Below are 16011 nucleotides of genomic sequence, written 5' to 3'. Positions count from 1 at the left end.
TTCGGCCATAAATCGAAAATTTCTTATCATAAGCTTCACCATAATACAAAAATTAGCTATACAGTGTGAGAAATCCAGAGAAAAACTTGTGAACATGCTCGGTCGCATGCACAACATTGAACAAATTCAACTGGAACATCATAGTCACTCCCATAGGCATGTCTTCCAGTGACTGGAGCTTTTCAGTCACTCCCATGGGCTTAGCTCCATGTGACTAGGGAAAATATTAAAGAAAAACACTAAAACATCAATCCAAGACTCTTCCAATTGATGGATCATCTTCTTCAGTTCATGAACATCCCTCCAATCCTTTGTGACAAGTCTAAAAATGATGACATAGGCCAAGAAAAATTCCCTGACATGTAAGACCTAGTCTGCCAACCTCATCACCAATATCATCACCTCCATCTCCTCAAGCAACAACCACAATCTATCCAAACACCTCTAGCAACTTTGAGAAACATCTCTAACTCTTGTAGCAGCATCTCCAACTCCTGTAGCAACAACATCATGTCATCCAACTGCCTCCAACACTGATGGAGGTGCCTCCAACACAAGCACCCACAACCCAACACATGTAGCAGCATATACAATGTCTCCAAGACATGTAGATACATATGCAGCACCTAGATCAGCACTCCAACCACATGTAGCATAACATCTCCAAACAACAACAGCATGCCAACCTCAATCCAATCATCACATGTGAAATCCATCTCTATTCAGCAACCACAACATCATCTCCACTAGGTCTAGTCATAAGTATGTTGACATCAATGCCAACTAACAAGACCATCAAGCCAAACATCCATCACATATGCACATGACAAGAAGCACCACGAACCTATTGACATCAATGCCAACACTAAAATGCCAAAAATAGAGGTGTTTCAAAGCCCACGATGTTAGTTATCAATATATCCAGTGTTGGGTTATCCATTGAGGGTCTACCAACATAAACCTTCAATAGAAATGGAAACTAACAAGTACATCTATTATCAAGAGTTGGGTTACCATCATGTGATGGGGATGTAGTGATTTTTGGCTTATCAGCTTTCATGATTTAGGATATTCAGAACACAAATATCATACTTTTCCCTTGACATGGCTAAAACTCAGTAAGGGGCCTAATGTGGTAAGTGATAACGAGGAGAATTGACATGGACTGATGAAGCTACCATGTGCTAACCACAAGACAGCTGAGCCAACATGTTGTTGTGTCATGATGATGTGGCATCAAGTGGGTCCTTGTTGATGTGGTGTTGGTGTGGCATGCTGATGTGGTGTTGGTGTGGTATGTTGATGTGGCAAGATAATGTCGAGTGGAATATTAATACTGCACTAAAGTGGTGGCTAGGTGGAACTTGAGACCATTGGTGATGTGGATATCGAGATGTTACTATTGGATGTCGACAGTTTTGGAACTCGTTTGATTTTCCTAGGGGTCTAGTGGCTTAGCTATTAACCTATTATGTGTTGATTTATTGGCCTATAGACGTGTTGAATATTGGATATCATTTGTTTTCATAATTGTAGTATCGAGGTGTTTAATAAATAATAAGTATTGTTTTGATTTGGAAAGATAGCCATATATCAGTGAGAAATGTGCTCATTTAATATAAAAGAAAACTTCAGCCATGTGAAGCATTCACTGGCCTTATTGATTTAATACATCTTAAAAAGGTAACAGAGAACAATGAATACAATCCAAGATGTGGGATGTGGACATGGGATGTTGTTGAAGAAATCCTCCCACAACCACATGTGAAAGAAAGTAAGAGTAGAAATGACTAACTATAGAGTCATATAGGAAGGATTGATGTGGTAGGTAAATTATTATGGGAATATAAGTGATGAAAATACATCCTACAACCTACATTGATGTGAAAAATGGTTTTATTGGTATGGGGGAAAGAGTTGTGTGAGAGGAAGGGTAAAGAAAAGGCTTCCTGCTACTGCATTGAAGTAAAATGGTTTAAGTATAGGGAAAAATTTGATTTGTATGATGTGGAAGTGCGAGTGCAAGTTGCATAATGTGGGTGTAGGATGACTTGAAGAAAATGAGGTTCCCCAACCCACATACACAAAAATGACTAAGTAGATGGAATTTGTGGGTTGTGAGTAATGTCAAAAGGAAAGAATAGAAAAGTGGTTAACAACCCACAAATGTGAAATTGGATAAGTATCATAAAAATGAGAGAGTTAGAAATAGTATAGAGTATGAGAAATCATATAAAATTTATTAATTAATGTTGGTCAACATTTTTCTCCAATTATAGGACAGTGACCCCTTTGAGTTTCTAAGAATCCAAAAGGTCTTATCCATTGGGCACATAGATTCAATAAGGAGAAAAATATTGATTTTAAAGTGAGAGGGAAAATATGTATAGAAAAAAGGAAGGGAAATATATACAAGGGGGAGAATGAACATGATAAGAAGAAGTGCTTAATATGTCACACATCCATCGGAAAAAATTTAACTCCATTCATATCTTTAAGGAGATAAGAATTAAATCCACAAACTATCTAACGTGGTCCAATCCAAAGAGCTTCAAACTTTGTATGAAGGGAGTACTTTACCTTTGGTTTATTCCATAACAATACTAATTGGTCATTTTGGAAATCGTTTATGGTAGAAATTTGGTCAAAATATCTCTTAACTTCTTGTTTCCTTCTTTACTTATTCAACATTTCATGCATGTGTTGTTCTTCCAATTGAAGGAGATAATATATCTCCTACAATGGACTAACATATTCATCATCTCCAATCCTTATAGAAATTGACAAAGCATTGAGTTCTAAATTTATGAGAAGTTTAACATCCTTTTTATAAATTAACATATTAAGGAGATTACCCTATACTTTTATTTGGAGTAATTTTATTTTCCTAATGAGCGCCCAGTTAGTTTTTATGCCATTTCTCTTGATTTAAAGAAATAATATTCTTTAAAGTTTGAATCGATGGATTAAGCCAAGGCATTTCCTTGTGGGTAGTAATTTGATGATTGTCCCATGAATATTTCATTGCCTCCATAAAACCTTGTAAATTTTTATCCCATGAAAATAGAACCATTATCTATTATGGATTTATCTAGGGTACCAAATCAAGATAAGATATTCTCTTTCAAAAATTGTATCAATTGTTTGAATTGGCAGTTTTCAATGCACCTTATTTAGATCATTTTATGTAGTTTGGGGTATTCAAAATATATGAATTACCTTTACTGGGCTTTCAATTTATAGGACAAATGACATCTAAACCCCATTGTGAGAATGGGATTTATGATGAGATAGTTTTAAAACACATAGTTATTCTCTTCATGTTTCTTGAGAATTTCTAACAAGGAACACATCTTCTAATTATCACATAAGTGTCTTTAAATAATAACCAGCTCTGATAACCCTATGCATATTTACCAAAGGAGAAAAGTGTTTTCCACAAACACATTTATGTAATTCATGAATAAATTGTTGAGATTTTTGGGGATTCAAATATCTTAACATCATTCCATCCAAGTTTCGTTTAAATAAAATTCCAAAAATTAAAACATAGTTATTAATTTTCATTTTCAATGCCCTTGTTTCTTTTGAGGTCAACCCAACTGGAAATTGTACAGATTTTAATTAAAAGAATATATTTCTATGCCAATCACATCTTGCAATTGTAGTATCTTCTTCATCATCTATAGGAATGGTATTTATAGCCTTCATACCCATAGTTAACTTACATAATTCTTTTCCATTTACTGCTTTAAGGGTTTTATCTCGATGTCATACTCTTGTAAATATAACAACCAATTTTCCAATCTTCCCTCTCGAAATCGTTGGTTAAATATAGTCTTAATAGGAATATTTATTTCATGAGCAATAAGATGGGATGAGATGAAATTAATTTATGAAGTAAGAATTTGCCTTTACTAAAGCATAAGCTTTCTTTTCTAGGTTTAAATAGTCAACTCATAATCATGTAATGTTTTACTTATGAATGAAATGGAGAAATTCTCTCCCTTCATATCCTTTTTAGTAATAATAGAGGTGATAGATTCATATAAAGCTAAAGAATAGAGATGAAATCTAGCTCAAAATCTGGACTTGCTAGCACTGGAAATATTTAATTTCTTGTTTAATGTTTGTGAAAACCATCTATGTTTATGGAGTCCTTTAAAAAACCTGATCCTTCTTTACCAAATTGTTAACTGGAATGTTATTGAGTCATTATTTGGTATAAGTTTTTGAACAAATTTTATCTTTTCAAATAATTATTGTACTCATTTAAGAGAAATTGGAGGTTTCAAAACATTTATGGCTTTAACTCTATCTAGATCAACATAAATTCCTTCCTTGCTTACAATGACCCAAACTTTTTCCTTTTAATTTCGCAAACAAACATTTCCTTGGATTGAGAGATGTGTCATACAATTTACAACACCAGAATATTTGTCTTAAATGATTAATATGGTGTTCCCTTAATTTTGAATGAACATTAAGATCATATTGGTATTGTTCCATAAACTTACATATCACATCTTTAAATTCATAATCCATGGCTCTTTGAAACATAGCTTTGGCATTCTTCAATCCAAAGAGCATCCTTATGTATGCAAATGTTCAACATGGTGTTACAAAAGTAGTCTTATGTCTATCATATTCATTAACTAACACCTATGTTGGAAATAATACTGGGGGGGGGGGGTGAATCAGTATTAGTCAAGTCAATTAATATTTTTCATTTCCACATTCTGATTTATGTACGCTACTTCAATGAAGGTAACTCACGTGTACACGCAACTGTGTTTAGGGCAACCAGTGTATATCCAGCAAACTTATGATTCAGTTGATTCATCATATGTTGTTCTTTAATCAATATATAAGCAATAACCATGTGCAGTAATATCAAAACAAACCATCACACATAAGAAACGCACATGAGCACCAAGATTTAAGGTGGAAACCCAATGCGGGACAAAAACCACCCATTGTTGCCTTCTTTTAATATAAGAAAAACATGTTTACAATATTGTATTAGTGTAGACTCATACCAGTACGCAGACACCCACCTGTAGAAGGCTACAACCTTCTCTCATTCTCCAGCTTCTACTGGAAGGGAGCTACAACCCCCTAGCTTTTGTATTAGCTTATCCATTTACTAGTATGTAGGCACCAACCTATTGAAGGCTCCAACCTTCACTCATTTTCCAACTATTACTGAAGGGAGCTCCAAACCCCTGGCTCTGGTACTAGCTGATATGTTTACCAGTACATAGTACTGACCTATAGAAGGCTATGACCTTCTCTCTTCCTCCAGGGACCATGTTTCATAAATTTTCATACTGGACCCATCAGTGACATTGAAGCTCAAAATTAATCACCACTGCAATACAACCATCAAATACATCTGCATTAACCAATCATTGAAACTCAATCATCAATCTCTAAATCACCCACAACTGAATCTATGAAGTCCTATCATCACTGAAGCAAATCACAATCACCCAATATGAACATTCAAAATATTGTCATCAAAATATAGTCACCAGAACATAGAGCAAAACCCAGAACTCTGCCACAACCACTAGAACCAGTTGCAAATTCAAATATCATATTTCATAATGTATACGCTACTCTGATGAGCCGAACCAACGTGTATACGCGCTTTTACCAAAGTGAACCAGCGTACAGATCTGCAAATAACTTAAAACTTCATAGCTATTTCAGAATTCAGTCATACCCAGATCACAACATTTGCAGAATAAAACATGCGTCAGTATTCAGATCTAGACTATCCATGATCAAACCACATAATGATAATACATTTCAGGTCTTATGATCCCGATCCATCATCCATCATCAACCACATAGGTGCATCCTTAGTTTAGACCAGAAACCCATAACCTGCATACTTGATCTCACACTTCATCATATATTTAATACTTGCACACTTGGCCTAATGATCTTCTCCTCCTTATATAGTTTTAGGCCTTTCTCAATACCATGGACCAAAACCACTTAGGACCAATACCTTGGACCAAATACCTAGGGTCAATACCTCGGACCAAATACCTTGGACCAATACCTTGGATCAAAATACCTTGGACCAAATACCTCAGACCAAAAACTTAGTTTTCCAACATGTATGCGTTTTTCCTCCTGTGAAAGTGCGTGTATACGTTATACGCTCCTTTTTTTCTATTAACCCACGTGTATATGCTTCTTGGACAAGGTGAACCTGCATATAGCTCTCTTTCTTCATTCTTTGTAATCTGATCTGTAATCCTTTGTTGTTGTACTATGAACTGTCATCTGAGTGAGTTGCCATCAAGGACAACACTTGTATCATAATGCCAACAACCTAATTGTATCTTGTGAACCCATCGAGCATGAAAATTAAAGCAGAACTAGTAACTTATTGGAAGAGAAATTCCATATTGGGTAGTGGATAATTATCTTTCACCAATTATTTACTAAGATCTCGAAAATTAACACAAATATAGATCGCACCATTCTTCTTCCTCACTACCACTAAATTAGAAATCCACTCAAAATATATAATTGGGAAGATATTACTAACCTTCTTCATCTTTTCAACTTTGATTTTGACTAGGGGCTTTAGTTTGGGATTTATAATTCTATTATTTTGCCTGATGAGTGTTGCACCTTCTTTAAGTAGTATTGTATGCTAAAAAATGTATTATTTCATATCGTAATAATTCCATGCAGATATTTCCTAAAAATCTTTAAATAAATCAAGGTATTGTTCCATTTCTTTTCTAGCATAATTGGTTCGTGAATTTAGATATTTGGGATTTTCCAATGTACCAATATTAATCTTTTAATTTTGTTCAAATTTTCTCAAAGAAGATTCTTCTTTAGGGTTCTAATTCTACAAATAATCGTTTATTGTAAATAAAGATTCTAGAATTTTAGATCCTTTTGGGAGAGATGACTTTGTTACTTTCTTCTTTAGGTGTGAATCTTTATTATTCTCATCTTGTTGGATTATTAGAATCTAGGGATATTTCTTCTATATCATAAATGAACTTTCTTACATGTTCATCATTATTGAACACTTGCCAATAATCTCCATAATAAGGTACCAACAGGAAAGAGATTCTTTCAAGGAAAATAAAATTCTTAAGATATGATCATTACGGTTGAAAAGAGATATTGCAACTACTAAGGAGTTAACAATTTGATTTTGTTCTCTTCAAATAAATATCAAGTTAAAAAGAACTATAATTTTAAAAGATATCCCAAACTCTTATAGCATAATACTTAAATGGTTCTTCTTAATTGGATGTCTTTTCTTGATTTGATTTATGATCAACTAAGAATGTCCTTTCACAACTAGATATTTTATATGCATTTGAATAGCTAGGATTAATCCTTTGATCAACGCCTCATATTTTTCCTCATTATTTTTGCAAGGAAACTCTAATTTGAAGGCTTAAGGATAAATATAGGATTCTATACTCTAAAAGACAACCACATCTCCAATTCCGGTATTTGAACAAGAACCATCAAAGGAAATTATCTAAAATAGTTAGAAGATGTCTATTTTTTAGCCTTTGGTTGGTTGTAGATTGAGAATGGCGTGATTTCCTATTCCTAAATCTATGCAATTCTGAACAATATCAAATTCCTTGATTTCAAAGGAAATAGGTTTCCTTTATTCTCCTGGTATTCTAGCAAGGGTTTTATATTTACTCAAAAACATCATATAGCTTTCATCGTTCATGGAAAATCCTCCAATCATAAAACACCAATCATGGCCAAGAATAATTTTATAAGCAGACATAAGATTGACAACAATTATGGTGAATGTTATGCCAAACTTATCGATGCACAAAAGCCTTTAACGTCACCATATGCAAGGACCTTTCTTGAGTCTATAGCATAATTACATTTTATATTCTTAGAATAGTTGTTTCATTATAACCCCAAAGATTCTACGAGAGTGGCATAATATTATTTATGGCTCCACTATCAACCAAACAATTATGTGGGATAAAATTATGATTCTTAGGAGAAATAGCTTTTCCTCTTACTCTTGGCATAAAATAATTGGGTCTTTTTTCAATACCAACCAGCGTTTCTTGTATTCTCAAATTTTATGTACTCATGTTCTCAAGGATCTTAACCAAGTTCTCCCTTTGTTGAGGTATCTTTACTACTTCAAGGAAAGAAAGAGTGATTTCCAACTAGAAAATTTCATCCATTATATTAGAAGACATATTTGTTGTTGCATTATCTTGTTCCTTTGTTGGTTATTGAGTGACTTGTTGGGATTTTTACTGGGGAGCATCATTAATCCTTTTCCCTTTATTAGCCTAATTCTTAGGCTTGAATTTGCTTACTTGAGCTATTATATAAACGAAATTTTCTTGATCTTATTCATAATTATATCTTTAAATAAAATCTTCTTTAGTGAGAATCTACATATATTTTCTTCGGATTTCATTAAATCTAAAATATGATATTCTTTAATTTTCTCATCATTCAATACATCTGGATATTCTTTGATTTCTTTGAATACATTTTTCTTCTTCTAATACAATTGGTTTTTGATTAAATTGGTGCATGAGTAACTTTTGGTTGTGTTCTTAAAGTCTCTAATTACTATCACTTCATTCTCTGGGATCGGGTATTCTCATCCTTTCTACCTGGGGTCATTGTCTTGGAATAGATTTATCATTTCTTTTGAGATGACTAATCTCATTTTTCATTTGTCACAATGTCTAATTAAGGTGCACAATTTGTGCTTCTTGTTGTGTCCTTGAGGCTTCCTCTACAACATTCTTTATATTTGGAGGATTTCCTTGAAAAATTATTATTCTAACTTCGTGTCATGAAAAATACTTCTTCCTATTCCTTAATCATGTGAGATTCCTCCTCCAACTATTTAATTGTGTATTACCCTTGATGAATACGAAGGTTGACAAGATAGTGTCACCCTAAATGCTTGCCTTTGGACACATATAAGGACGATTTCCAGGTCAGCATTAATCTCAATCATGTATCCCTCCATCTTATTATATTTTCTTATTTCCTCTAGTAAAAGAAAAATATGAGAATATTTGGCCTATTTTACATTCAAGGACATAGTGTTGAGATAACATCCAAATAGTAGTTGATCATTAGGATGTTGGTTTTTAGGAGTTTCTTGCAAGGTATGAAAGAAGTACAGATTACAATATTTCATTCTTTCATTTTTTTTCTAGATGGATTTGAGTAAAATTTCTAAGAAGAGTTTGATATGTTACTAGTTGGGCATACCATATTGCCAAAGAAGACATTATTATGGGAGGCAAGGAAAGATACTAGTCATATGCCAATCCAATGAGTGTTTGCAAAAATAATATAACAATAACATATTCATGTTGAATGAAATGAATATCACATATAGTAAAAAATTGATCCAGATGTTTCTTTGGGTACATAATACCATCACCACTTAATATTGAAAGGATTCCAAGAGTGATCAAGTGATCAAATTTTAGCTCAAAAATTAAGTTCCCAAAAAGTCTTGAAACCAATGCCAAGTCGAATTTCTCTTCGTTCTGAATCCAACGACTTTTGTTTCACCTCAATCTGACATTGTATGCTCAAGTTAACGCATTTTGAACATTTGGCCCAACAGTTAAAAGATGAGAAGGGTTGTTCACTGGCTAGTTGAATGGGATTCCATATAGATGAAATCCGCCAGGGTGATTGTGAAGATATGGACCAACCAAGTGCTGAGAAGTGCTAGTTTATGATTTGTCATTTTTGGTCGATTTTGATTGGTTTACACGCAAAAATGTTTTGAGGAAAGTGTGTATATAAACTAGGGTTTTGCTAAAAAAGATGTTTAGTCATTTTAATCAATCTTGTTGTGTTTCTATTGTCTTTGAATGAAGCCTTACTTGATGATCTGGGATTAATATTTATGTTTTGATTCAGGATTGATTGGTTGAATAATGATGAAGCTACTAGTTTTTTATGATTTAAGATCAATGATGGTTCTGTGAATATTTCAAAATGATGGAATGGATCTATGTATAATTCAGTGTTTATTTCAGAGTGACGGTGATTTAGTTTCAAGTTTCAATGTTTTGAGATCTGTACGCAAATATTCTTCAAGGAATTTGTGTATACATGCGGGTTTTCTACAGCAAGGTAACATATATATTCTAATAATTTATTGATCAAGGTTTTCAGTTGATTCAGTAAGTTATTATAGTGTTTGGGCTAAGTATTAGTACTCTGGTTATAGTGATCTAATTGTTCTGTTTGTTTGAGAATAAGTTGATTGAGTTGGGTTTCAGTTGATTCACTGACTGGTTGATTTAGTTGGGTCAGATATTGGTTGTTTTGGTTGATTCAATGATTATGTTGTAGTGATTAGTTTTTAGTTTTGATATTTGGTATTGGGCTTAAATGTTGGTAGTGGTTCCAATATGAAAATTTATGAAACGTGGTTTGCAGAGGTGTTGAGGGTGGAGCCTTCAATGAGGAAGTTGAAGCTTCCTTCCAGTGGTAGCTGGAAAATCAGATCAGGGGGTTGGGGCTTCCTTCCGGAGTGTCAGTAAATGAGATCGGGGGGGTTGAAGCTCCCTTCCAGTGGGCGCTGGAGAATGAGAGAAGGTTATAGCCTTCTGTAGGTGGGTTCTTGCGTGCTGGTATGATTCTACGCCAGTACAAGGTTGAAATAAGTTTTTCTTTATAATAAAAGGAAGGCAAAGACGACAACAGTGGTGTTTTTTTTCCCACATTGGGTTTCCACCTAAAAATCCTAGTGTTCATGCGTGTTGATGTGTTACTTATGTGTGATCACTTATTTTGTTCTTACTACACATGGTTACTCTTTATTTAATGTTTAATGAAGTATTGATGCACTCGCTCAAGATAGACATATGATCAATTTATTGAAAAGTAAAATTTACTGGATATAAGCTAGTTGTCTAAAAATAGTCATGTACATACACGGGTTCCCTTCATAAAAGTCGCATACAGAAATATGGATATGAAATTAAAAATTTTAATGATTTGAAAATATTGATTCACACCCCCCCCCCTCATTATTTTCCCAACAATTGGTATCAAAGTAGGTTCTTCAGCAGAAGCTCGATCGCTTGAAGAAGATTCATCAAGACGAGTAGTCAAGGAGTATTTTCTATCAGGCCACCTATATTTAATGGAATTAACTTCGTATTTTGGAAAGTTGAGATGAGAGAATACTTGCAGCAACTAGGAGCTAATGTATGGGAAATCATTGAAAGTGAATATCTAGCCTCCATTCCCATAGATACTACAAAAAATAAGCAGTATGAAATCAATACAAAAGTTTTAAATGCCATCTTGGAAGTCTGGCTAAGTCTGAATTTGTGAAGGTAATGGAGTTGAACACAACAAAGGGAATGTGGGATAAGATTATCTAAAGTTATGAGGGCGACACCAAGGTAAAAAGTACTAAACTCCAAACATTCAGAATACAGTGTGAGACACTGAAAATGCATCATGATGAAATCATTGAAACATTTTTCTTAGAGTAGATGAAATTGTCAATTCCATGAAAAATCTTGGTGAAGAAATAAAATATTTTGCTGTTGTTGAAAATATTTTGAGATCGGTAACTCTGAAGTTCAATTCCAAAGTCTTCGTTATTGAAGAAATGTAGGATCTAAAAAGTCTCACACCTGATCAACTCCATGGAATATTGATAGAATTTGTGATGAGGAAAGGTGGTCCTTCAAACATGAGAGAAGCTATAACAGCCTCCTCCCACATCCACCCAATTAACCATGCCAACCGCCGTAAAAATGAGATGAGAGACTACTATGATCATATTCAACCTCCTATGTGACCTTAAGGAAGTGGAATCGATGGAACATCACACACAGTCATCCAACATCAGCAACATAACCTTCAGGAGACAAGTCAACCACTCAGACAACCTATCCCTGGGTCCCACTGTTGTTCTAGATCTCTTAGGCCATAATCGCTCTCATGCTATGGGCAAGGGAGCGACCAACAACCTAAATTCGCTCTCATGGGATTTCCTGCCACTCACCAGAGACTGAAATTGCTAGTTATATGCCAGCATCCCCCAAATTTAAGCCACTTTTTTAGGCCCAGAGCCCAGGTCACTGCCCAGAATGGAGTGATATCTTGAAATCAGTAAAAGTACAGGGAAATAATGATGCAAAAGAAATAAGTTGAACAAGACCATAACCAGACCCCTACTAGACATGATAGGAATTTCGTCAAACATGTAATCTACAAGTGTAAAGAACATAATTAAGTGTAGGGATCTCATGCTTATCTGAGAATCGTTATGAACCATTGTTCAATCATGTCATTTGTTACATTATCATCTATTACGTCATAGACACATTATCCATTCATGTACAAGTAAAAACATGTTGAGATCCATACATAGTTGTTGTCATAAAATATACATATAACCAACATAATAGGAATATAAATAGCATAAACATATCAGCCATAAAAATCCACATATACCTCAATACATTTACACATGAAAATCAAGGGAATGAATTTCTCATTAACGAATACAATGAACCAACCAGAGATGGGACTACAACATTCCACCCGACCATAGATTAGCTGAGCCAAGTCTCTCTTCAGCCAATCACCCCCATGCCATATTCCAAGCATGAATGTGGGACTCATATAAGACATCAAAAACACCAATCAACATGGATGCCCCCAGAGTTCTCCACCTACACCATGAGGAATTTGAGTGTGTCCTAGTCTCTTAGGCTTTATTGTGCATCGACAATCTGATCCAAGGACCAATAGGCCCTACACCAATTCATAATCTCCAGGATTTACCATGCATCCCATCTCGGGATAGCTAGGCCCAACAGAGATAAAATCCACCTCTTAGCGTTATCGCATATCCCGCCATTCACCAACAAGGATTCCTAGGCCCATTGAGGCACACAGTTTGGCTTTACCACAACCAACAGTTCGGTTCAAGGGTTACTAGGCCAGTGGCTTCGTGATCCTCAGTCTGGTTCAGGGACCACTCAAACCATGTGTTTTCTCAATTCATAGATCCATCCCATTCAGATTCGAATCTAATCTAGCCATCCCACATAAACCAAATGAGGGAACCCATCTCATCAAAGCTATCAGGAAATGGAAAGGCTACGCTGAAAATACTGTCACACCTGGAAAAACCCATGCCATGGTAGAAAAGAAAAACATCCAATCCCATGCATTCCAAATATAGCTAGTAAAATACACATGCAATTTGATACCTGCAATGAAGCCTATGATAACTGCTTGATCCTGCCTTTCCCTGCTTAATCTTTGCTTCCTCTTGCCTTCTTTTCCTTTCTTGCTCTAATGCCAAAGTGCTCCAAGAAAATATAAATGTCCAAGAGTAAGGGAGAGAGAGAGAATAATGAGATAGCTCCAAAGCTAAACTGACAAAAGGTTACACTAGCCAAGCTTGCCAACTGATCCTCATAAGCCTTTTTATCAAAGAGGCCTCTATTTTCTTCATTTTCCTCTTCACATGCAACCTGTGACCTTTCACCTTCCTTTTCTCATAATTCCATTTATTTTCATGAATAAAATGCCAAAAAATGCCTCATGCCTTTCCAAAGCCTTATTCATTGCCTTTTCCAATTTCCTTAGCCATAAACAACCAGATGAACACCCACACCAGGATGTCCTACCCAACATTCAACTTGGAATATGTGTCCCATCAACAGTGGTCTTATATATTTTTACATGAGTTTTTTTTTTGAACCAGGGTTGTCACAGAACCCTCACCCTTGGGGGAACACCGTCCTCAGTGTTCAATGACACCTATAACCAACAAGACTGTTGAAAAAAAAAAAAACAAACTACCCATGGATCTTTACAACATATCTCGTTGTAGTATTTAGAATGAATAACTCACTCAAAAGAAAAACATCATGACAACATGACCGGATAACAACCATACCACATATTGGTGCTTTATAACACAACTCATTAAAGTATTTTCAATAACCACATATACACATATACATTTGCTAAACCAGCAAATAAAAAGGATATGATGCCTACATCCACAATAAGGGAATCAAAGGCTCACACCTCCACCCTCAAAGTAATACCAAGATTCACCTCTTTCCCAGGAAGTCCAGAATCCACTGCCACAGTCAAAGTTGTATCCAATGTCCAATGCTACAATCATGTGCCACTTGTCCTCTCAGTTAACAGTTGTTGTCTCATTGTTCCAGGGTACACTCCCAATGTTCATCTGATTCCATCTAGTAATGTTAATGACCAAAACAAATCCATCATCGGTATTCCTTTCTCTACTACACAATCCCTCGGGCAATCTGGTCAATCCCTTCTGTGCAGTCACTCACCTTCCAAGTTCTGTTGACACCCCCATCCCAAGCAGTCCATCCCTTTGCAAGGCTTCCTCACATTGGAAGATAAAAAAATCAAGGCATATACCTGCCTCAAAACCATCATATCGGTCGTAACATGCTCATGGAAATAAATGGACACTATTGGGTGCAAGTGTCCTACAATGGCCCTACTCTTGAATGCTTTATCAGCGTACTGCTGCCTATTTCAATTTATTTTTCTCTTGTTGCCACTTCTTGCAATCGATTTCAACCACCCAACTGGGCATGTTCATGCATTCCTCTTCCAAGCACATAATTTCCACTACATTTAAATAAATAGAAATAACTTCAAACCATATCTCATTGGTAGCCCATCAATAAGGTGCACTTGCAATCTTGTTTACTTCTTGTCACAACAAGTCAAACTAGCATATTTGACCAAATCAACATGTGTAAAAATATCTCATCAGGTTAGCTCAAAACACAACCATCATAAATCACATGTAACCATCATAAACCATAATGGTAGATCACATATGGTCATAATATACCAGAATCATAAATCACATGCATAGTAAAACTGAAATAATATATTGATACTTATCCTTTAATCGATCCTTACTTCTACCTTTTTTCTAACTGTACACACGTCGGATCAATTGTTGCACCCGTTAACACTCAGTGCATTCTCCTCAACCGTCTGCACACACATGTAGTGTACATCACACCCGTACAATCCACACACGATAGACAACACCATGCAATACATGCATCCACACCTGACATACAAAGCATACACTTACATCCAATGCACAACACAATACATACACCTACACCGAGTGCATAACACAACACAATACATACTCCTATGTCTGGTGTACGACACGACACAACACGTATATGTACACAATGTACATCACAAGACATACATCTACAAACAACACGAGACGCCACAAAATGCATGAAAATACAACAGATATACAACACAACTCATATGTCTATACCCGATGTACAACACCACACAATACATGTACCCACACATAGTACAACACAACAAGTATGCATATCACGCCACCACAACTACACAATACATATACATAGTATCGCATGCACGCAACACAACATGTATGACATGCACTCAATCCCACATGTACACTAGTATCATATTTACAACACGTACACAGTACCACTTGTACAAAGCACCACCTGCACAACGTGTGCTCAACATCACATGTACACAGCGCCACCTGCACAATGTGTACAGAACGCCACATGTACACTACACCACTTGTACAATGTGTACACAATACCACATGTACATAATACCACATGCACGACATTTACGTGACACCACATGCATGACATGTACACAGCACCACCTATACACATCGCCACTTGTACAACATGTACGCAGCACTACATGCACACAGTGCCACTTGTACAATCATGGACACAACACCATATGTACATAGCACCACATGTACAACATGCACGCAACACCACATATACATAGAACTGCATATCCAACATGTACATAGCACCATCTATACCCACCACTGAATATGCAGCATTCATACAAAACTATATGTACTAACACCATGTACATAACATTGCATAAACAACAAGTACACACACTAAATATACACCACACTGC

The sequence above is a fragment of the Pinus tabuliformis genome, chromosome 6, assembly GCF_031772625.1.
Source record: "Pinus tabuliformis cultivar Carrire ecotype Pingquan chromosome 6, CPIR1, whole genome shotgun sequence".
Lineage (NCBI taxonomy): Eukaryota > Viridiplantae > Streptophyta > Pinopsida > Pinales > Pinaceae > Pinus > Pinus tabuliformis.
The sequence above is the reverse complement of the archived record's forward strand: the minus strand, read 5'-3'. Positions refer to the sequence as shown.